We start from the raw sequence: 25,711 nt of genomic DNA on the forward strand, positions 1-25,711 counted from the left end.
CTTGCGAGCCAAGCTAACGCACGTCACTCACTCGCCGCCATGTTGTAGGTGTTCTAGATGATGCTGTTAACATAGCTCTTCAGATTGTATAAAATTTGAAAAATCAGTATGCTGTCGTGCCCATGGCTGATCGTGCCCATGGCTGACACCGCAGAACATTCTAGAATCTTTGGTGGCTTTCCGTGTTCGCAGACCGTCGAGATCTCAGGGTCCCCAAAGGACTGTATAAGAGCTTTGTAGACTATTATAGTGGGCGTAGAGTCCAGTGGCTTGCGTGGCAGAGAAAGGTAATAAAAGGACTCTCCTCAAGGCTCCAGGCAAATGCCGGGATGGTTCCTTTGCAAGGGCATGGCCGATTTCCTTCCCCGTCCTTCCCTAATCCGATGAGACGATGACCTCGCTGTTTGGTCTCTTCCCCCCCCGCCCCGTGGGACGAGAAGAGAAGCAGCTATTGAAGGTGTTGTCGCCTTCGCAGATGACATCCTAGTAGTTGTCTCTGCAGACTTGAGGGAAAGGCGAGTCCTGTGCTTGCTCAGATACAGCATTGGTGCAAGAGCAACAAACGGACTATAGCTGTTCATATAACCACATACATACTTTTACGGGGAAGACTTTTTCTTGCCAGAGGTCCTTCCAAGGGGCTTGACGGAATACCTGTGAAAATGCGGCGCTGTTTGTAGATATTTAAGCTTTCTTCTGGACGAGAAAGAAACTTTCTAGAACACGTAAGATCTCTCGTTCAGAAAGAGACCAAAATTATGCATGAGATAGCCCGTGCTGGCACTGATGACTATAAATTACCGCTGCATGTGGTGCGGTCATTTCACGAAGCTATCTTCAACGCCAGTGTGGTCTTCGTTGCCATCGTTTTGACGCATCGCCTTAGACTAAACAGCTACAAAGCAGTATTGCGACGAATTCTACTGAGCGTACTTCACATTACGTATGTCGAGGGATACCTGGTGATTCTCGGGTTATGTCCAATGGCTATTGTGGTACGTTATAGGGCAGTGCTGTATTGATTAGAGCGTGAGCAGTATGATCGTGCGTACGAGATCACAGGAACTCATATTACTGAAAAAAGACATTAACGAGCCAGGCAGTTAGATGAATGGCATTCTGCCTGGGACACTGCAAACACTGAAATGCCGATTTACGATATATTTCCAAACATCAGGAACAGGCTCACAACACGGCGACATTGCCTTTATTCAGGTTTGGCGCAACTATTAACAGGTCACGGTCCATATCCCAAACATTTGCATCGAGTGGGAAGCAGTAACACACCAATGTGTGAATGTGGAGAGGAAGGCTCCGCTGATCATATCGTTCCTAGATGCCCGCCTTTTCGGGTAGAGAGAGGGACTGCAGACTATTAGACTGCAATCTGCAAACAATTGTAAGTGAACCAAACTTGTGGACTAAAGTCAGTATGATAGCACTGCTTAACTTTCAATCCGTAAGATCAAGTGGACACTCCGAATACAAAAAATAATGTCGACTGGGCACAAGGAGCGTTTCTTCAAATTACGGATAACGACAGGCACATACACATCTAACTAAGAGAAACTTCAATATCTTTTCCGCGACTTATGTATATCAGAAAAGAAGTAAAAAGAAGAAAAAGAATGCTATGGCCATCCACATGGGTATGCCTAGACTGTAAGATTGCCGAGGTACGCACATACCAATGTGGGTTATGTAGAAAAGTGTAGCAACAATAGGTTTGGAAGTAAGTGTAGTTGTAGTTAGTCGGCAAACCTTCCGAGGCTGTCGGCAGCGTATCTAATATTTTAAGATGGGAAGTATTCAGTTTCAACTTGAGTAAATTCACTTTATTTTCAAATCTTCTGTTTTATACCATGATTACAGTATATGTAGGACCTGTTTGAAGTTTCCAGATAACGGGTCTGAAATTCGCACAGTAAACTGAAATGAACTGGAACCCAATTTTGTATTTTCATGTAATATGGATCAGAATTTTCATACATAGTCACTGAAGCCGCCAATTTCATTTCCAATCCGAACATTTTTTGGGACTTTGAAAATTCGGATTCAGCGTACTAGAGAACAAAAAAGAACAAAAAAACATAAAAAAAGAAACTTCCAAAGAACTTTTTACTGTTTCATATTTCAGAACACCATTTGACTGGAATAGTTACTGTCGATGTCCTCATATCCTTCGAATTTTATAACGGCCGTCTGGTATCTCTAAAAGCTGTAGATAACCTTTTCAATTACATATTTTATCCCAGCTACCATTCAGAACATCAAGAAGTTTCAGAGGTTCTCACTGACTTTACAGATGCTGTAAGTGTAGATTGATCTTTTCTTAATTTGTCTCTTAGCGCCGATTGTGAGGCCAATACTGCCTCGCATGTTTGTACAGTACACTTTCCGGGACCTGAGATAATGATATTCACCCAAGCCGGCTTATGCTATTATTTTCATTCTTACGTAAATAAGTTGAGTTAGAATGATGGATTTTTACTTATCTGGACGTATGAATTAGAAAACGCCTTCACTCACAAATTTTCGTGTTTGATTAAATACACTATGAATTTCGGACCCTCTGGGTCCATCATGAGGTGTAACTTGTCTTAATACATGATATATTTTTGCTCTTGAATGAGGTGAAATGCACGTTCCTCGCATGAAGAGGTTTGATTTTAGGTAAAGAATTTCGTAATTCAAATGTGGAAAATGTGTGCGAAGTAGTAGAAAACATGAACAGTGTATACATACCACATAGTCCAAGAAGAGCCTTTTTAACTTTTGATTGGTGATTTAACAAAACCAGTCAAAAATTAAACATGAGTGCTTGTAGGTATATAACAAAGCGTAGTGCGAGCACGGTCTGCGACAGAGAACCACTCACGTGCAGGTACGTTATGGAAGTATGAAGCCTAGTTCCTCATTATCCACGTAAATTCATGTAACTCGAGCGTTTGGTGGGTAGCCTCTGCAAGATTCGGCACGGCGACGCTCGTATGTTATGCGGATAAAAACAGCGCGGGAAACGGATACCGGTGTGGGTGACACACGGGTAGCCGAGCGGCCGTGTGTATGTGATTGAAAGCGACAATCTATCGGGAGCAACGATTAAAAGCAACGCGGCACATGGCTTACGTGCATCGGATATGACTGCGCCAGTAGTTGGCCGGAAAATGGAAAAATCTGTCATTACTTTACATAAAGTCCGATTTCCCGGGTGATGCACCCGTCAAGGTGAAATATGCGGCCGGAATTCAGGGAACATTCGGTTTCATCGATATACTGCAAAACTCTCTCCAATCGAAAAAATGTGTATAAAAACGGATCTGTAAAATACACTGCCCTGTAGAAGAAGTGAAGAATGCAGAAGAGGAGGAGGAAACGATTTGAAACTTCACTCTTTCTGAAGGTACGTGATGCTATTTGTGTGATTACAAATTGGAGTCAAATTTAAAGAAGAAGTCGGCAGTGAGAGCCCACTTGTCATTATGACTTTGCACCCCTCCTGCCTTGCGTGCGTGCACTGGTTCGTTTGGGAAGGGTGCCATACAGCCGTTGTACCCTGTCCTGTGACAAGCTGACTGACAACTGGTGTAGCTAATCATTTGTATCCTGGATGTTGGCACTCGAAAGGGAGTTGACATTGAAGCTGGTTGGTTCAAATGGCTCTGAGCACTATGCGACTTAACATCTATGGTCATCAGTCCCCTAGAACTTAGAACTAAAACCTAACTAACCTAAGGACACCACACAACACCCAGACATCACGAGGCAGAGAAAATCCCTGACCCCGCCGGGAATCGAACCCGGGAACCCAGGCGTGGGAAGCGAGAACTCTACCGCACGATCATTGAAGCTGGTCCCGCACATGTTTTATCAGGGGCAGATCCGAGGATATTTATGGGTGTGATAGTACCTCAACATTACCTAAACAGTTCATTATGGCTCGCGCCTTATATGGGCGAGCGTTCTCCTGTTGAATAATAGCGCTACAATACTGGCGCATGGGAGGTAACACATTTGAACACAGTGTAACCACTCTCATATTTCCGCCAGTGTTGGAGAAATATTTCAGTAATCTTTCGTCCATAATAATGTTTAATTAGCATTATTAGAAATATTAAGGTAAAAATTTTAGTCAAAAGGAAGTAAAATGACTAACAACATAAAGTTATAACAGGAACAAAGCTGTAATACCGTGTTTTGTTTTTGCCTACATGTGCATGTAACCATTATTGTTAGCTTATTACCATTCCGATTATTGTTACGATTCCTGTCTTCTGGTTGTCATTATTACTGTTGTTGGGATTGCTAATGCTGCATATTGTGTAGAGTGAAGAGCTGAAAATAGTTATTTTAAGGTGTCTAGCGATCATTTTACGTAAGTATTACTTACGCTAAATTGGTGTAATTTTCATCACCCGAAGATACAGTTACAAAGACTTGAATTTATTTAAAGAGAGATAAATAGATTCTTTAGTTATTCGAGCTGAGGATATGTGTTATTTGACGTTAAATGGAATTATCGAGTGAAAATTAAAAGGTGAAATTAACTGAATTTTATTGTGAATATTTGCAACAGTTAACAATATCGATATAGAAATTCAAACTTTAGTATAAAAGTTAAATATTGCAAACTGTTAGAATCTCTAGTCGAAAGTAAACTTTTATCTAGCTGGAACATTTCGATAACTTGTTAATGAATGTTTATTGGCCTATCTAAAGAACAAAAAAAAAAAAAAAACACATAGCAAAGACAGTAAAATTTGCAAACTCATAATTAAAAACCAAAATCAATGGCGCAGGCCGATTACTGAAGACGACGCAACATGTTGTGTAGCGTTCGTAGTAAACACGTGAATACTATTGCATGACGTGACTATAAATTATTTAATTTAATTTCATTTCAATTGAAACGACCCATGTCCTCTTGAAGCGAGGTACTAGTTCTTAATCTGTGTTCATACATAGTAGCCGGCCGAAGTGGCCGTGCGATTAAAGGCGCTGCAGTCTGGAACCGCAAGGCCGCTACGGTCGCAGGTTCGAATCCTGCCTCGGGCATGGATGTTTGTGATGTCCTTAGGTTAGTTAGGTTTAACTAGTTCTAAGTTCTAGGGGACTAATGACCTCAGCAGTTGAGTCCCATAGTGCTCAGAGCCATTTGAACCATTTTGAATCATACATAGTAACTGAACTGAAGCTTCGTCGCCGTGTTGTTCAAATAAAACAAAATAAGAGCTAGCATACTCCAGTAACATTACGAACGACTTACGTCGAGATCTGCATACATGATGAAGCCGCAGCCCAAGAGACCCATATGTTAACATATCTGCGGTCACAACAAGACAACGAAATCCCACCTTCAGCTTCAACAGGATGTCCATGAAGTACAGTTGTACCATCAGAGCTCCTCTGAAGACTGCCCGCCGTGACCATCAATGATACCCAATAGCTCCCTGCAACATGACACAAAAAGTATCACAGCTGTGCCTCTCCAAAACACTGAAAAAAAAAGAGACATCTTCCACATGTCATCGGAATGCTGGCTGACGATTATCATCCAGATTCGCGATTCATCGCTGCACGCCACGCAACACCATTCGTCAGTATTCCAACCACGCCACTCACTGCACCACACAAGGCACAGAGGTTTATATTCATGCGTTAACGGCAACATACCTGTGGGACGTAATTACATAGTCATAGAGTGTGGCGAGCAGTGCAGGATGAGACACAATGTTTCAGTAGCGGTAATTCCAAAGTCACAATACCGCTAGTGTCTGGCCAATGCAGGACGACAGAGATAGTTGCAGGGGTGGTAATTCCATAGTCACTATACTGCAAGTGTTCGAGAAGCGGTAATTCCGTAGTCACCATACTGCTAGTGTCAAGCCAATGGTGCAGGACGACAGGGACTGTTGCGGGAACGGTAATTTCATAGTCACTATACTGCTAGTGTTCCAGGAGCGGAAATACCACAGTCACTATACTGCAACTGTCTGGCCACTGGTGTAGGACGACAGAGATTGTGGTAGGAGCGGTAATTCATAGTCACTATACCGTTAGTGTTTCAGGAGCGGTGTTTCCATAGTCACTAGACTGCTAGTGTCTAGCCAATGGTGCAAGACGACACAGAATGTTGCAGGGAGCACATTACTTGAACCCGAATGCCAGGCGCAGATGACAAGCGATTACGATGTGTCTGGTACACAGTTTGGCGATTCTCCCTTGCGGTGGTCAGACGAGCTAGGCCGGAACTTTGGCAACGAGACATGCAGTCCAATATCGCACCACTGTGACCTCCAAAAGCTCTACAAATTCTAATACTGGACGAGTTGACTATACCGCCAAATAGAGGCCAACAATTAGGCCCATTTGAACCTCTGTCCGGTACTGGCAAAGCAGGGTCGTACGGGTACATGGCATCTCTGTAGGCAATTACAGGAGTCTCCGTAACTTACCCGATTATGTGGTATCGAAACGCGCTAAATGTTCCTATTCAAACCGTAGCATCTCACACGCAATACCTTTCCAGAATATCAGATAATCAAACTAACCCAATCTACGCGGTAAAGACATTTAATCGACAAATACTGCCTTGACTATTTTCTTCGGCAGCGAGTCTTCACTGTTGGGCATCAACGCTTTCTCTTATTTAGATAACCAGAACCTAAGTCTGTCAGTTTCAGTATGTGAAGTATTCCTCCTGCACTATGGTATCTGTCCCAAATCTCACCCTTCATTTCTGCTAGTCTGTCTTATGATATGTGTACCTCATATTTCTGAGTGGAATTCACGTGCAATGTCCTGAGACGTTTTTTACGTACTTAAATATTTTCAACATTTCGCGGCCCTGTCAGCAACTGTATAAATATAAATTTTAATTTTAATAATCAACAGCCTCAGTTGAACCGTTTACCTAGACTTTACCTAGGTTTCAGTCGGGATAAACCAACCTTCTTTGGAATAGCAGTAACTATCATTTGTCCATAATGGACATCGTCAAGCTAAAACTACAAATCCATAAATATCGTCAGACTGTAAAAACTTATCTGAAACTGCCTCGGCGCCACTTCACGATCGCGATGCGGCAGCCGCGAGTGCTGTACTGGAGTCCCGACTGAAACCTGGGTAAATTCTAGGTAAACGGTGCTACTGAGGCTGTTGATTGTTAAAATTAAAATTTGTTACGTACATTCCAAACTCTGTCTTCTCCGCGGGTTTTCTCTATCTACGTCTACCTATACCATCGAAGTAAATCTGTAATCCAAACATTTGTCCTATTACTATGTCCAAACTGTTATAGTAAAAGTGCTCCACAACATACTCCATAATACACTCCATACCATACTCCATAATGTAACTCCATAACATAACTTTAACTTACCATTCAAGACGTTTTTAGTACCTCTCTGTAATACATTACGAACTCTTCGACTGTGTACCCTATCGGGTCCTTCAGTATGTTTGCAAACTTCTCGTATACATAATGTAATGTTTCTCAGCAATCCCGAATCATTATCAAAGTCTACAGATGTATTCCATTTAGCACTGGTGAACTGGAAAGTGGCTACCAGTTCTCTGCGCAGGCGAACCAGGTCAGCCACACCGCGCTGCTTTTCGTCCGTTCTGCATAGTTTTAATGCTTATAAATAACTGGCGTGGCCCACTTTTCAAGTTTCCGATCATAATGATTGCACTCATAGTGTACCAAACATAGTTAAACGTATGCCTCCAGGGGAAAGTGAATATCGGTTGGTTGTTTCTTGAATCGTAGGTTAGAGGGGCGAGAACTCTGCTTTCTCGTTGTGTTGTCGTGTTGTCAGAACGCCTACTCGTAGCACGAACTTCTTTGTATGAAATATCCCTTAGTGGTCATGGGTGACACAGAAAGTGTACAATAACCAAGAGGGAACAATAAGATTGGAAAACCAAGGTAGTGATGTTCGGATCAAAAAGAGTGTACGACAGGGAAGCACTTTTCACCCCTGTTGTCCGGTTTATACATCGAAGAAGCCCGCATCTCGTGGTCGTGCGGTAGCGTTCTCGCTTCCCACGCCCAGGTTCCCGGGTTCGATTCCCGGCGGGGTCAGGGATTTTCTCTGCCTCGTGATGGTTGGGTGTTGTGTGATGTCCTTAGGTTAGTTAGGTTTAAGTAGTTCTAAATTCTAGGGGACTGATGACCATAGATGTTAAGTCCCATAGTGCTCAGAGCCATTTGAACCATCGAAGAAGAAATGACGAACATAAAAGAAATGTTCAACTGTGGGATTAAAATTTCGCAAGGATATCAGTGATAAGATTCGCTGATTACATTACATTCCTCAGTGAAAGCGAAGAATACATTCAGGATCCTTTTTATGGAATCAGTATGACGTTTGGTTTGTAGGGCGCTCAACTGCGCGGTCATCAGCGCTAAAATGAGTGTATAATATGGCCTGAGATGAAACCGAGAATAGGCAAATGCAATGATATGTAGCAGAAAGGAGAATAGCTAGAAACTTAACGCCAAGGTTGGTGGTCAGTAAATAAACAAAGTTAAGGAATTTAATTTTGTTGGATGCAAAATAAGCAAAGGCGGTTGAAGGTTTAAATGGCTCCGAGCACTACGGGACTTAACATCTGTGGTCATCAGTCCCCTAGAACTTAGAACTACTGAAACCAGGCCGGCCGAAGTGGCCGCGCGGTTCTGGCGCTGCAGTCTGGAACCGCGAGACCGCTTCGGTCGCAGGTTCGAATCCTTCCTCGGGCATGGATGTTTGTGATGTCCTTAGGTCAGTTAGGTTTAACTAGTTCTAAGTTCTAGGGGACTAATGATCTCAGCAGTTGAGTCCCATAGTGCTCAGAGCCATTTGAATTTGAACTACTGAAACCTAACTAACCTAAGGACATCACACACATCCATGCCCGAGGCAGGATTCGAACCGGCGACCGTAGCGGTCACGCGGTTCCAGACTGGGAGGAGCACACCACAGAACTGCTGAAGCGCCTTAACAAATCTATGTTTGCAATGCGAATTTTGTCAGACATAGGGGACATAAAAATGAAAAAGCTGGCATACTATGCTTACTTTCATTCCATAATGTCATATGGGATTATTTTTTGGTGTAATTCATCAAGCCAAGCTAAAGTTTTCCGGGCACAAAAACGTGCAGTAAGAGCTATATGTGGTGTGAACTCAAGAACATCCTGCAGAAGCCTGTTTAGGGAACTAGGGATACTAACTACTGCTTTCCAATATATTTATTCCTTAATGAAATTTGTCATTAAAAATATATCACTTTTTCAAACCAACAGCGCAATTCATGGAATCAATACTAGAAATAAGAATAATCTTCACAAGGATTTAAAGTCACTTAGTCTTGTACAAAAAGGTGTGCATTATTCAGGAACACACATTTTCAATAACTTGCCAGCAGCCATAAAAAGCTTAACAACCAATGAAATTCAGTTTAAGAGAAGCCTAAAGGATTTATTGGTGGCCAACTGCTTCTACTCTATTGATGAATTTCTTAGTAAAACCAACTGATTTGTATATAAGTACAACATAACTTCTGCACAATTTCAGTGCAGTAATGTGTTCATTGAAAATTTGTGTGTGTGTGTAAGTATAATCTAACTTCTGCACCATTTCAGTGTAGTAATGTGTTCATCGTAAATAAGTATTACAGTAGTTGAATTACATGTTTATTACCTTATAAATAAATAAAAACCTTTTTTATTTTAAATTCAGTGCATTAGTATTTGTAAAATGACTCTTAGTGTTCATTAAAAAATGACGATCATTCCACTTCGGACCTGTGGAATGGTACATCAGCTTATTTGTTTTAGTTGTAAATATTTGTCATGTATTGTTGTTTTTATGACATGTTCCACATCCTGGAGGACCTCCTCACTACGGATCAATTGGAATGAAAGTAAATCTAATCTAATCTAAACTGAAGCGCCTAGAACCGCACGGCCACACCAGCCGACGGTTGAAGCACGGAGGGCATAAAATGCAGACTGGCGCAGGCCAAGGAATAAATCTGAGGAAGAAATTTCTGAGAATATACGTTTGGAGGACAGGTGCACAGCTGTGAGTCATGGACAGTGGAATAATCGGGCCAGAAGAGGACCGAAGAGTTTCAGATGTGGTACTTGAGAAGAATGTTGAAAATTAGGTGGACTGACAAGATAAGAAATGAGAAGCTTCTCCACATAATCGGCGAGACTAGGAACATATGGGAAAGACTGGCAAGAAGTAAGGCCAGGCTAATAGGACATGTATTAAAGTGTCGGGGAACAACGTCGATGGAATTAGAGGGAAATGTAGAGGGTAAAAACTGGAAGGCAAGACAGAGTATACAGGAGGCTAGACTTACTCTAAAATGAAGAAGTTGGTGCAGGAGAGGAATTCTTGGCGGGTCGCATGAAACGACTCGGAAAATTGATGGCTATAAAAGAAATTCCACTGCTGCTATTTGAAACCAACAGACCTGTGGGTCTGGTATGGAACGGAGCAAATCAATAAGGAGACTGCCAGCTTTGTGCTGCGGTTGTACTGAAAAATGACGTGAGGGCCTATACCAGAGAGAAAAATCGCCAGTCAGTCTTGGCGAGTGTTCGACGAAAAAGAAGGACTTAACACGCCGTCAATATCGAGGTATGGACACAGAGCACAAGCTCGAATTATGTCGACCATGGGTAAGGATATCATAAGTGCTGTTTCAAAGGAACCATTATGCCTTGCTGCCGCAAACTCTAAATCAGGATTAGAACTGCCACCTGTCAAATGCGAGTCCAGTGTACTAATCATTGCACTGGCTCTCTCATTTGTGTTTGAAGTGACACATAACCGAACGTGATAAAGCGGATACAATTCAGCGCGTCAAATTCCTCCAACATGTCAGCGTCGGGCTACAACCGTTGACCGCATGGGATAGAGGAGTCACAGCTTCATCCAACATCGCGCGCTTGGAGAATACTGCAGTCTGCCAAGAAATGGAGTTAAAGAATCACAGCCCCGCGTTTAAATTGAGATTTAGTTGAATATTAAAATATTCTCCATCCTTTCTGAGCAACTCCTCGTTACTTGAAAATTCTTAGATGAATAAAACTAAAACGTTGAGTTTTGGTGATAAAGGAAAATAAAATATTTTATGGCATCTGAAATATCATTCCGCCGCTTTAGTTGAATTATTACAAATGTATTAAAATTATAAACTGGCTTTAAATCTGCTGCTATAGACATAACAGTCAAATTATTACTTCAAGCAATGTGGTTGTCTTGAATACCTCTGTCTTCCACTGCTGTAAAATTACCTGCCAAAACTTTTCATCTTCATTTTTGCTGATCTATTGAATTAGTTTGTAATCCATTAAGAATCAGGATAGTAAGAGCAGTGAAACATCAAAAAGATTAAGAAACAATTTCGTTATTTTATGTCTGCAATTTATGTCAGTCCTTAAATATCCTTGCCTTTAAAGGCCAGCTGTTTGCTCTGTAAATATTTTGCAGAATAATCCTACTATTAACACAAAAGCTGTTTCCAAAATTCAGGACACAGGCATAGAGGGTCTGTATCGGCTAAATCATCTGTAAGGATTTAATAACCTTTCAAAGCTACGGTTCCTATAAATTGACATTGGAAGCTAAAGTATGGAGAGAGTTACAGGCCGCTGATTGTCTGGTACAAACATTTGTTGCTCGTGCCACTCTCTAGACGATATTGCTCATAAAGGACACTTTGTCCTAACCATTCGTGATCGGAGGACGTGGAAGGGTTCTTCACCAAAACTCAGGGGTTAGTGGACAGGTTTGACGGTGGTGGCGCACAGCATCGTTGAGCTGCTGACGCTATAAGATGAGCCTATCCTTATCTCGAGATTGTGCAGTTTAGACAGCACTATCATCCCTACATGCTAAAGGGAAGAGAATAGATACTTGTCTTCTTGGTTCGTCCTTGCTGGTGGAAACCTGCAATAGATATAAACACAATCCCTCAGCAGGACAGGCCGACACGTGGTTGACCTGTGGTGTGGTTGTAGGTCCAGTCCTCGTATGAGCCGGTTGCGTGAGTGGCCTGCCTTCTCGAAGAGCCTCCTGGCGATGGTGCGGATCCTATCTCGGAGTAGTAGGATCCCGGTGTCCTCGTGGAGTTGGCACGTCGAGTAGCGCCTCGGAAGATGCATGGCAGTCTTCAGGGCGCGATTCTGCAACTGCTGCCTAGAACCTGTTCGGCCACACCGGCCGGCTTGCTTATTCCGTTTTTAAATTATGGCATTTTCTTTTTATGTGTCGGAACCTTCTATGAAGTTACAAATATAACTCCAGAAGAGTAAAGTCTTTCCGAACCCGCTAGGGTAGCGGAGAGCACAAATGCGCTGCTTCCTGGACTCCTCTAGGTGTGTCAGCCCGGGATGAGGGCCGTTGTGCCGACAAGCCTGGATGTGCTTTTTAAGCGGTTTTTCACATCCTGCTAGGTGAATACCGCGCTGGTCTCCACGTTCCGCCTCTGTTACACGTCTCGCAGACATCTGAAAATTCCATGGCTTGCACTTGACGCAGACAGCTGGGGTACCCTCTTTCTGTCCCAGGGGGTTCCGGGTGGCGGCAGGAAGGACATCCAGCCACCCTCTGCAACTAACGCTGCCAAATCAGTAACAACATGGCCCACCCCACGTGACACGGAACAAAAGGCTCCAAAAAAGAAAGAAAGAATAAAAATAAGGTCTTCCCATACGAGAAATCGTTTTCAAAGGTATGGTGTGCTTAGAATTGCAATGCCATTTCTGGACCAAAAACGACCTCGAACGACATCATTGATCTCGAAAGTCAAAGGATCGTCCTGTCATCATGAAGGTTATGCATGATGTCAATGATGACCTTTAACTCTTTGCTCTCAGGGGTTCAGTATTCATTTTGTGGGTAAGGGCTTGGCGACCCCAGTATTACTGAGCTGGGGACAGGCAGGTGTCCGCCTAAGATCTGGGCCTGATTCAGTGACCACCATGCGGCGCAGGAGTGGAACGTCGTGTGTCACAGGAAACGGGGACCTCGGGTTGATTGCTAAGATCGCAAAGGCGGTAAAAATCTGTAAAAAAAAAAAAAAAAAAAAAAAAAAAACCTCAATCTCAAGGTCTGCTGCATGCTGAGAAGATGTATAGATGTTGCGGTGTAATAGTCATTATCGGGCAGTCTCTGAGGAACCTGCTGTATCTCAGTCGTACAAGTCTTACTGAGGCACTTGGGAATGTTCGAGTAAACCCTTCTTTCCCCAGGTGCTCCTGGGACCAGCATGGATCCTCCATAGTTTTCGCTTCGCCCTCACAACGAAAAAGGGTGGGTCGCTGGAAGGTACCCACAACCAATATAATAAGATGGCTCGTCTAGCCAGTCTTTCGAAGGCAGAACTATTTCAGAGTTTCACTTTATGTAGTAACGGAATGCATGTTACTGGTGAGAGTGTGTTTTTACTGGCTAAAAGGAAAAAAAATGAAGTTTCGAGAAAGTCTCACCCTTTTATATTCAAAAGAGTTTGGACGGGACTACATGTACATAAAAATTTGTTAAGCAGTTGCGAAATGGGACACTGTTGGTGGAAACCTCAAGTTCCCAACAAGTGAAAAACCTGAAAAAGGCCAAAAACCTTGGGAAATACGCCACTGAGACAGAGCTACATGTCACACTAAACAACAGTCAGGATGTTGTGCCATGAAAGGACGTGTTGGACATCCCCAAAAGAGATCTGAATGTTAAGTGGCCCAAGGAGGCAATGTAGATGTGCAGAATATTATGAATAGTGTAGAACGCGATCTTATTAAATCTGACTCATTCATACTCACTTTTAATGGCACTAAACCCAAGAACATATTAAGATGGGTTTTCTTCACTTAACTGTCCCAAACCCAAAGCGCTGTTTTAAATGCCAGCACTTTTGGCAAACCACTCTTGGAAGTAAGCAACTTGTGGCAAATGAGGTAAGGTTGTCAATGAAGGAATCGGATGTTCATCTTCTTCAAAGTGTGAGGATTGCTCTGGGGGTCACCCTGTCTGGCTACTGGCTCCTACATCTTCCTTCATGAACAGAAGGTATAGGGGATAAAAACCACAAAATTGATCACTCATGGTGAGTCCGAATGATTTATACAGCAATTCAACCTCCCGCATTCATTACCTCCTTTGCTTCAGTCGTTAAACAGCAAGTTTATAAAGCCGATGCTGCTACACAAACGGCTGTTGCTACTGTTAGCACTAGTACCTGCCTTTGTCAGTGTAATTGTGTTGCTGCAGTTACTTCAAAGCCTATCTTCCTCCCAAAACATCAGACGAGGCCATGGTAGCCAACGCTATGTAGCTCCATGCTCTGGTCCACTGTCCAGCGTTCCCACTGCCACAGCGATGGTTGTGGTCCCAAAGCATAAAGTCAAATCTCAAGCGTCCAGCACCAACAGGGTCAGGATGCAAACAGTCTGGCTATGTCGACGGCCTCCTCTCTGATGTCTCACATGATTCTTCTGTAGATCTAATGGACTAGGGCACTTCTTGCCCCAAGGCTGAGCCTCCCCCCATTATTGGCTCTCCTCCCTGCTGGAACGACCGGGTGAAAGTGCAGCACCTATGATAGACGGCTCCTATTTTACAGTGGAATGTTAAAGATTTCAGGGCACATGTGGAGGAAATGAAACCACCAAAAGAAGGAACGCCTCCTGTGCCTCCGTTTACGAGAAACACGTTTTAAAGCCACTGACATCCCTGCACTACAGGTCCATACCATTCACCAAAAGGATAACCTGACTGGGGACAGAGCCAAGGAAGGGGTTGCTGTGTAACATACACCACTCCTTTGCCCTCTCCTTGGGTACTGACGTACTGTAGCCAATGTAGTCCATGTGGGTCAGAAAATCAGTATCTGCTCACTGTACTTATCTCCATATGATTCAATACACTCTGAGGCTCTCACAAGCCTTATTGAACAATTCTTCACACTTTCCTGCTACGGGGTGATTTCAGTGCCCATAAAATATTATTTAGCTCAGGCCATACTTGGTCTAGGATTCGAGATTTGGAGAAACTGATGACGTCTGAGAACTGTTGTATCCTCAATACAGGCAGTCCCATTACTTCTATTCCTACTGGTTCATCCTCAACCACAGACCACTCTTTCTGCTCTCCCACTCTTGCACACTCAACTCAGTGGGAAGCGACTGATGATCTGGATTCTGGTGGTCACTTCCCACTGTGGATTCACCCACTGGATGGAGGACTGTTTGGAGAGAAGTCACCAAAATGCATGCTAAGTAGGGCTAAATGGAAGTTGCTCAGCCACCTAGTTGTGTTTGAACACAACAGCGTCCATGAGTGGGTGGATCACATGAGTGATCTACCATGCCACAGATGTACCCATCCTGATGTCTTCAGGTCATCTTAAGAGGCGGCCTGTTTCTTGATAGACCGGTGGTGCCACTCAGCAGTCTGGCACATGTGTGCGGCTCCTCAACAGCGTAAATGCCACGACGCAGAAACAACCTCACAGCCTTTCAGGTCGCGAGAGCCAAGACTCGACATGTAGTTAAGGAGATGAAGGGAAGACCATGGCAAACGTTCCTGGTCTCCTTCATCTGTTCCTCTTCCTCTACAAAAGTAATGGAAGTCATTCGTTTACCAGTAGCAGCAGAGGTGAAACAGCGGTGTCTCCAGACAGTTCCCCGACGCATCACTCACACGATGGCAGAACATTTTGCAGTGGCTACTGCCCATGCCAGTCTAGATCCAGCATTTCGCTGCTACCATGTGACTGCAGAAAGGTGTAAGTTGGTCTCCCGAGCTAACAATTCTATTTCTTACAACTGCCCTTTCCTCCATGTGGGAGCCGGGATCGGCACTCTCTGTTACAAGTGGTATTGGACCTGATCCCGACCAAATCTGGTAGTGCATGCATTGACATTTGCCAGCAGTGTCAAAGAAAACCTCCTCGAATGTTTTAATTTTATATTGCAGACAGGGGACAATCTCAACTCATTGAGAGAGGCATTTCTGATACCTTTCCACAAACAAGGAAAAGGTCTCACAAGTCACAGTAGTTACCAGAGCGTCGCCTTAACGAGCTGTGTAGAAAATATCCTGGAGCGAATGGTTAAGCGTCGTCTGGTCAGGTAGCTAGAGTTCAAAAAACTCATTAGCCGCTCAGTGTGGGTTTCAGAGATATTGGTCCACTGTCGACAACCAGACCCTGCAACAGGCGGCTGTTCAGCAGACTCTCCTAAACAATCACCTCTCGGCATATCCTTCGATGGCGTATAATACCACTTGGAGACACAATATCCACGTGCTACTTCATCAATGGCATTCGTGGCCACCTCCCATTTTCATATGTTACTTCCTGCCTAATCAGTTTTTTTAGATCTCGAGTTGGTGACGTGCTGTTGGATCGTTTTGAGCAGGGGAAAAGTGCTTGTTGCCATAGACACAAACAGAATCACGTCTATGGTAATGAGACCTGTACAGTGTTACTTATTTGTGGAAAATATTGCTGTTTTCTGTTCCTCCTACAGAGTTGCAACAGTGATCTGTCAGTGGCAGCTTACAGTGGAGAGGTTAGAGGAGCAGCCTGTAAAGACGGATTTTCAGTTTTCTGCAGACAAGTGTGTGTGTGTGTACATTTGAATCGTTTTCGTCGTATTTTCTATTTCCCTCACTTGCATATGAGGTACACCATTCTACATTTTAAAGACTCAGTGAGGTTTCTGGGCGTTATTTTTTACTCCAAATTGTCGCGGTTACCATACCTGACAGACCTGAAAGGCAAAACCCAGAAGTCACTGAATGCCGCCCCGCCAAGTCCCTTAGCCATAGGCAGACAGGGCGCGTCTGCTCCAGTTTTATATAGCTTTTGTGCGTTCACGACTAGACTATGGACGCACAGTGTATGTGTCAGTGGGGCATTTTTACCTGATGATTACTGACGCTATCCACCATGAGGGGACTACGCTGTTCACAGGTGCTTAAATACCAGCTCGTACTTACTCTCTGTGCTGAGGCTGGGGAGCCGCCAGTCACCATCTAGCGGCAGCTCTCCATGGTGTATCAGGTATGTAAGTTCCTCACAGCTGTAATTTCACCCGAATACCATACTGTTGCTCGTCTGTCTCTGGGACGCCTTTTCTACAATCGTCCACGAGCAAATGGTTCAAATGGCCCTGAGCACTAGAACTTCGAACTACTCAAACCTAATTAACCTAAGGACATCAGACACATCCATGCCCGAGGCAGGATTAGATCCTGCGACCGTAGCAGTAGCGCGGTTCCGGACTGAAGCGCCTAGAACCGCTCAGCCAGAACGGGCGGCGTCCACGAGCAACAACGACATTTGGGGTCCATGGCCGGCCGAAGTGGCCGTGCGGTTAAAGGCGCTGCAGTCTGGAACCGCAAGACCGCTATGGTCGCAGGTTCGAATCCTGCCTCGGGCATGGATGTTTGTGATGTCCTTAGGTTAGTTCGGTTTAACTAGTTCTAAGTTCTAGGGGACTAATGACCTCAGCAGTTGAGTCCCATAGTGCTCAGAGCCATTTGAACCATTTTTTTGGGGTCCATGTGCAGCGCGTGCTGGAGTCACTTGGCGTGGACAAATACAACACAAATGCAGTGATTTAACCGTCTGCCACACTGTTTACTGCAGAGTCCCAGGGAAATTTTTTATTGAGTGCAGTATAGGAGAGGTCGCACTACTGCGTATGTTTTAACAGATTGTTTCAGGACATTTTAACTGAACACCATACCTTTACAGCTTTCTTCAGAGATGGTTCGAAACAGGAGGACTCTGTTTGTCGATCTGTTGTTTCCCCTGATTGTGTCCTCAAGACGCGACAGCGTAAAGACTTAACTGCCTTCGCTGCAGAATTATATGTGTTCTTGCATGCATTGGAGCAGATGAGAGGGGATTAGATTACTAAATTCCTTGTATTTTTCGTATCTCTAAGTGCTGTTCACTCTCTGCAATACTTATACCCAACAGAATATCCAGGACGCCTTCCGCCAACTACAACGGCTGGGGCAGGAGATGTCTTTCTGCTGGTATCACAGGGAATGAAAGGAGTAATGTAGCAGCCAAGGAGGCGTGTCGCGATGCTCTGTTACTTCGATATGCCACCATATGTGCCACCCTCCTCCGTGCTTTCACCTGCTGTTGAGATACAGGGTCTTCCGTTGATGGGAGGATGAGAGTCTTACGAAGCCCATAATGCGGCTGTGACGGGCCTCCTACCGGCCACGTCGACGGGACGAGTTCGTCCTTACTCGTCTACAGCAATATGATCCATCGATTCTTGCTGTGGTGAAGGGACCCTCCAATGTGTGGTGCTGGTGGCGTACATATCACTGTGCACCACATTCTATTAGATTGTTTTATTTTCTGACCAGAGGACAGCAGCGTTACTTCCCTCTATTTTGAGTACCTTTGAAGTTCCGAGAATTTTAGGAAGATGTTTTTAACTTGTTTTTTTTGCAGGTGGCCAGCCAGTGACATTTTCTGTGCCTTTGTGTTAGCTCTTCTGTGGTATTTCCTGTCGTTTTAATCCCAGGTGTAGTAACTTTGACCCTTTCTCCGTTGTCGTAAGGAGTGTTAGTTAGGCTGAGTGACTATGTTGTCAACACTAAGCAGATGAGAGTGAGTGCTGAGTAACGTTTTTCAAGCTTCCTCCTCACAGTGTGATAACGTTTTCGTAATGTTCTCCACATTCAACCGGAGCAAAAATATTTGTTCCATTGTATTCCATTGAATTTACCAAAGAAATACAGTGCTCTGCTACTGCCGATTTTGACAGTTACCGCAGACGTGTGTATCTTTCATGTTCAGTACATCGTTCATGGGCAGTTCTTGTCGTCTGGCCAATATATGCAGAGCCATATTCACAGGGAGTTTTGTAGACACCTGCTTTCTTCAGTTGTATATCGTCTTTAACGGATCCAACCAGGGCCCAGTTCTTTGCTGGTGGACGGAAGACAACCTTGATTTTATTTTCGACGGTTTCCGGATTTTGGGATTCTGCAATCAAAGAATCAGTGGAAATACGTCTTACAATCTTACAAATCGTGACAACGGCTTTCAGCTGGATAAGAATTGGAATCCTGTTATTAAAATTATACAATCACAGCAGAATCGACGGCATCATTCGATACTCAATGACTAGATGATCTTTTACTTTTACCATCACGCACAACTCGGTTATGCCGCGCATGTCAACACCCGACGCATGCGCTGTAGGTAGCCAGTAAATTTCGCATGCGCGAGATTCGGCATAAATACCGCGACTGCACCTGGGATCTTCAGTAGTTGTATACTCACCTGATGATGGCCGGACGTCTCTGGGCCAAAATATCGTGGCAGAATGTCGACGGGATCCGGCTGCATACCCGGAAATTATTAGAAGAAGGATACAACTTTATTATTTGATCAAACAGAAGACGAGCCCAAAAAAAATTTTTTTAACACACAGCTTTAATCTTTGTGACTTAATTAGCGGCTGAAAGCCACCTTCATTTAAAAATGGCTGAAGTCCAATAACTTAATCAGAAATTTAAAAGGAAAGCCTTATCTTAAAACAGTTCTTTAGTCAGGCTGAAGTAAACAACTTAAACTCAAATCGGCTGAAGGCCGAACATTTAAAACTCAAAAACATAAATTTTTTTGAATACCGAAGTCCTTACGTGAAACAGGTCTTTAATTTAGGCTGAATGCCTTAAGAACAAACAACTGAAAGACAAACCGGCTGAAGGCCGAAGAATTAAAAATTCAAAATTTTTAAATGGCGAAGGTTTACTTTATCTAGACTGAGGGCCTTAAGAGTAAAACAACTGTAATTTAAAGCACAAAAACGGCTAGAAGCCATACAAGTACCAACAACAAGAACAAATTTTAAAAAAAAGGCAGTACACACAAGGGCGCCCAGATGTTCGAGGATCGGCCTGTAATTCAAACAGTAACACTCGCTTAGGTGTGACAGGCAGTCAGGTCAACCATTCACAATCCGACGACAACCCAATCGCCCGAGAGTCCGCGGACCAACCGACAAGATAACTTCCACTTCACCCGACCACGGCACAACAGGGTGTTCAACGGAGCAACGTAGAAGATATTGGCGCCCACAACCAATCATACACGGAGCTGTCGAACTACACAACGTGCTGGACAGCAAGAACACGATGAGGAAACTACACTGCCTGAAATTTACGTCAACGTGCAGGGCAGGTAACCGGAACGTTAACAGCCACAAGGCAGAAAATTCCGCTGGTGCACTTCAATTCAATATAACCAAATACAGTGAAACTCCACCGGATGGTGGCTCGAATTTTGCAACTAGAAAACCACGTAGTTGCTCGCGGGAATATCCCAACAGCCGACAACGAACTCCAAACGGCACAATGTGAACAGTCTTTTCACTTGCTGGTAGATTAAATCAAAACTCAACTTTCGTGCCCAGAGACGGTGAGCTACGGACCTCGTAGCAATAGGAACAGCCCCTCACTCTCCGACACCGCGAAGAGACCGCCAGCGGGCTCTGACCAAACTACGTCCTGCCGAGAATTCCTCTCTGCTCCACGCCAACCTACCGACTCCTCAGAGCCAGTACGCTGACATCTAAACTAACTTCTCAGTCAAAATCGCACAAATTACACACAGTTTCACGAACTCTTACACGAAGAACTAGACAATGCTAACAGCAGTGACTGTACAATAACAGGGACGAATCACGAGTTGGCACACACAGCCAACCCATATGCGATCGCCGGTCAAATACACGTCGTCGGGCAAGATGACCAACCGACGACCAACCAAAGGTGTCCCCATTCCAGTCATGTGTGTCGGCAACCGACGGGCGAGTCATGGCGGTCAGGACCTCAATGCTGCTGCGCCCCGACTGAAATTGTGGCCCGTGCCAACTCACAAAGTGCCAGGTCCGAACTGCACTATTAGTGCGTCCCAACTCACTGGCAGCTCCGAACTAACTCCGAAGACATGACAACCGGGAAGTAATAGCAGACACAAGCTGCGACATCGTCACGAAAAAACACAGTGACCCGTATATGTAATAAGTTTCCTTTAATTTACGTCAATGGTCATAATCTTTTCTGTTTAACAGATTACCGGCCTCGGTCTTTAATGACCATCATCAGATCTGTCTCATAAAAACAAAGTCCTAATGCACTGCAGCCATAGTGACACTGTCAAATGTTAAATGTGGAATCAGCACCAGCATCGTCAAATACATATAAATCACATCACATGCACGAGTCATGTTAAAACCGGTAATCTGGTAAACAGAAAAGATTGTGACCATAGACGAAAATTGAAGGAAACTTAATAGCAGTCAGCAAAGATAATACTCCAGGGCTTATATCGATAAGTGCCGCTGCTGCCGCTCACGGGCAGGCAAAGCGGCAACTCAGTGACACCAGTAATAGAAATTAAGATAACGAGGTGGTAGTATGGTAAAAGCCTGATGTCAAATGTGATATAGCATGAACACGAGCCACGCACCGCTCAAACTGCTTGCATAAGGGTCAAAGTTGAACCAACGCTTTATTGACTAGACAACTTGTGAAGCTCTTTCTGTGGAATAAATAGTTTTCTGAAATTATAATCATTTGTTTGACTGTACATCTGCATCACATCTACCGATCTCCACCCAATTCGGATAATTCGTTCGTGATGCGCCTTTTTTGTGTTTGAGTGTACATCAGACGAACCGTTAATGCTTTAATGTAAACAAAGCATATGTTACACAGTCAGTGTCACTGGCTCTAACGTAACTCAGTCAATAATTTCTAAAGAGACACACTGGGTCTTCTTGTAGTGATTAATGAAGAACATCAGGAACTTCAGACTTCCACAAAGTTCATTTGTTCGAGAAATTAAAGTCTGAAATATAAAATTTCCCACTTACTTGAACAAGTTAATTTCAGAAATAGCAAACAAAACTTAATGTCCACAGTCTTACACACACGTTGAAGTACAAGATTGTAACGGAACTTTCCTGGGCTCGTACTTCGCTGATGAAATTCCGACGAGAGAACAGGATAAATTGTCGAAGTTTATGCAAGTGTCACCAGACACTGTCAAAGCTTCGAAGAAATAGTGAAGCAGAGTATTCCAAGGCCTCCTGGCATGACACCTCACTTACGAGGTGCGGTCACCCGGTGATGTGCAGAGTGAAGTGGTGTCTGCGATGTAACGAGTGATGTCCTGGCGAAGTCTTCCCGGGGCTGCTGGCTGCAACCCATAAACACACTCCTTCCGCGAATTCAGCGCCGAGACCCAACTGGCGCAGCGGAGGACACCATATTTGGTACGGGAGAGACACGTACGGAGCCTGCTGTGGGCCAGTCATTGTTACTGACGCAGCGTTGAAGTCTCTGGCGCCGCTGAGCCGCGACACACGGGCTTCTCCTCACCGCAACAGAAGCGGGCCTCGTGCTGCGCCTTTGTCACCCTCGCCGGATCACCGCGCCAGGTCGACGTCCCATGTATACAGGGTGGTCCATTGATAGTGACCGGGCCAAATATCTCACCAAATAAGCGTCAAACGACAAAATTACAAAGACAGAAACTTGTCTAACTTGAAGGAGGACACCAGATGGCGCCATGATTGGCCCGCTAGATGAGGTTGCCGTAGGTCAAACGGATATCAACTGCGTTTTTTAAATAGGAACCAGCCTTCTTTATTACATATCCGTGTAGTACATAAAGAAATACGAATGTTTTAGTTGGAACACTTTTTTCGCTTTGTGATAGATGGCGCTGTAATAGTCACAAACGTATATGTACTTAGTATCACGCAACATTCCGCCAGTGCGGACGGTATTTACTTCTTGATACATTACCCGTGTTAAAATGGACCGTTCACCATTTGCGGAAAAGATCGATATCGTGTTAAGGTATTTTTATTGTGATCAAAGTACCCAACGGGCGTGTGCTATTTATGCTGTTCGGTATGCTGCACGACATCATCCAAGTGTCCGGACCATTCGCCGGATAGTTACGTTATTTAAGGAAACAGGAAGTGTTCAGCCACATGTGAAACGTCAGCCACGACCTGCATATAATGATGATGGCCAAGTAGGTGTTTTAGCTGCTGTTGCGGCTAATCCGCACATCTGTAGCAGACAAATTGCCCAAGTGTCGGGAATCTCAAAATCGTCGGTGTTGAGAATGCTACATCAACACTGACTGCACACGTACCATATTTCTATGCACCAATAATTATTGCATGGCGACGACTTTGAACGTCGTGTACAGTTCTTCCACTGGGCACAAGAGAAATTACGGGACGATGAGAGATTTTTTGCATGCGTTCTATTTAGCGGTAACGTAAACCGGCATAATATGCACTAATGGGCAACGGAAAATCCACGATGGTTGCGACAAATGGAACATCAGCGACCTTGGCCGGTTACTATATGGTGCGGCATTATTGGGAGGAAGGATAATTGTCTCCCAATTTGTCGATGGCACTCTAAATGCTGCAATGCTGATTTCCTACGTAATGTTCTACCGGTGTTACTACAAGATGTTTCACTGCATGACAGAATGGCGATTGCCAAATGCATTGTGGTTGACGGATATCATTTTAAGCATTTATTGCATTAATGTGGTATTTACATGGAATCACGCTGTAACAGCATGCGTTCTCAGAAATGATAGGTTAACAAAGGTACATGTATCACATTAGAACAACCGAAATAAAATGTTCAAACGTACCTACGTTCTGTATTTTAATTTAAAAAACCTACCTGTTACAAATTGTTCGTCTAAAATTGTGAGCCATATGTTTGTGACTATTACAGCGCCATATATCACAAACCAAAAAAAGTGGTCCAACTAAAACATTCATATTTCTTTACATACTACACGAATATGTAATAAAAAATGGGGGTTCCTATTTAAAGAAACGCAGTTGATAACCGTTTGATCTATGGCAGGGCCATCTAGCGGGCCAACCATAGCGCCATCTGGTTACCACCTTGAAGCCAGACAAGTTTCGTTGTTTGTAGTTTTTTCGTTTGACGGTTATTTCGTGAGATATTTCGCCGGGGCGCGATGAATGGACCACCATGTATAAGCAGATTGCCTGTTTCCGCCACTGACGGTTACTACACCTGCCGCTCAGTGCCGGAGTATTAGGCCTACGTAAAGAAGAAAATACACTTTAATAACTGACTATAATAATTAACGACTTGGTCATGGTCACAGAGTGATTGAATGGTGGGTTGATGTCAGACTGGTTCTTGGTTACGCAGGCAATTTGCTGATGGGAAATTGATTGGGCGAATTTTGTTTGTTCCTGGTAGAATTGTGTTACCTGACTGACATGAGAAGTTGAGAAACGGCTCCTGAGACCTGAGCTGCAGCACTAATGCAGGTCAGAGCCACACCACAGAAGACAACAAAAGGTGTAGTGCTTACTGTATGTGATGTGTAGTTTCTACTAAGAATTATAGTGCAACGAAATAAAAATATTGAAGACAAAAAAGGTCAATATTTAGAGGACTTTAAAAAGAAATGCTGGTCCACCTTCGATTTGTTTATGTTTTGTTACTTTCAACCTTCGGACAGTGATATCAGCGTCATGGAAATGCTGATGAATAAATGGATTTAGATTAAGTTTAGTTAGGGTAGGACGTGCTGCTGCATAAGATGAAATAGGGCCTTGTTCATTTCGAGTTTTCTGGTATCATATGTAGACTTAATTTTTGTGTATTACTTACTTTCTGAGGGCGCAAATTTTGGCGTCGATACTTACGATACCACAACTAGGTGCACGCTCTCGTAGGTTGGCACTACAAGAGGAGACTAACTATGCCGACCACAGCGCCTTCTGGTCGACGCTGTGGAGCTAAGGCAGTGCCGTCGCGATTTTCGCCCCATTTCATCAAGAGGAGACGGCCTGGAATTATCACTTCTACTGCCGAGTGGGCAAGCTTGCTAATGAGACTTTGTGTTAGTTACGTTCAGTTAAAGTTTGGACAGCCACGAGTATTTATTAGTTTTGAGATTATACAGAACAGTCATCCTAACATCACAGGAGTAGACACGGATTACGGCTTCACACCAACGTGCTCAAACTACCCAAAGTTATGTATGCATTTGATATATACTTGTGTTTTTGACTCTATTAAAAGGGTCAAAGTTGCATGCTGTACAGATGTGCTTCACCTATCGTACTCCTACTCGCTTCGTTCACTGTCGCCCTACATTACAGAAGCTCTTCACAGGAGCAGACCCACGCAAAGCCTATCCAGGCCGGATACAAAACAGACTATGTTTCGTGCTACCTGCGACACCATGCACTGCGTTTATGGAGCAGCAGGTGGGGATAATTGTGAGCGTACGAGCTGTGGAGGGAGTTTAGAGAAGGCAGTTTCACGCCGCAGAGCACGTGGCTTGCGGTTGCTACGGGGCCGTGGTGAGCGGCTAGCGTTTACATGGCCTTGGAAAAACCCGAGCACTTGGCAGGGGCACGTATGGCCGTGTTTTCGCGCTTGGAGGAATTTGTATTCCAGAGAAAAATTGATAAAAAAAACTAAGAGTGACGTGGAGGTGCGAGTTGGCGCTCGTGGACAGAAAAATATGTAACGCTAAATTATATAGACGCGTCACAAAAATATATTAATGTTTAAAAGTTATTGTTGTCTTAAAATTGTAAATTTATGAAATTTCAAAAGCTAATATCTCGGGAA

This window comes from Schistocerca nitens, chromosome 1, assembly GCF_023898315.1.
Source record: "Schistocerca nitens isolate TAMUIC-IGC-003100 chromosome 1, iqSchNite1.1, whole genome shotgun sequence".
Classification (NCBI taxonomy): Eukaryota; Metazoa; Arthropoda; class Insecta; order Orthoptera; family Acrididae; genus Schistocerca; species Schistocerca nitens.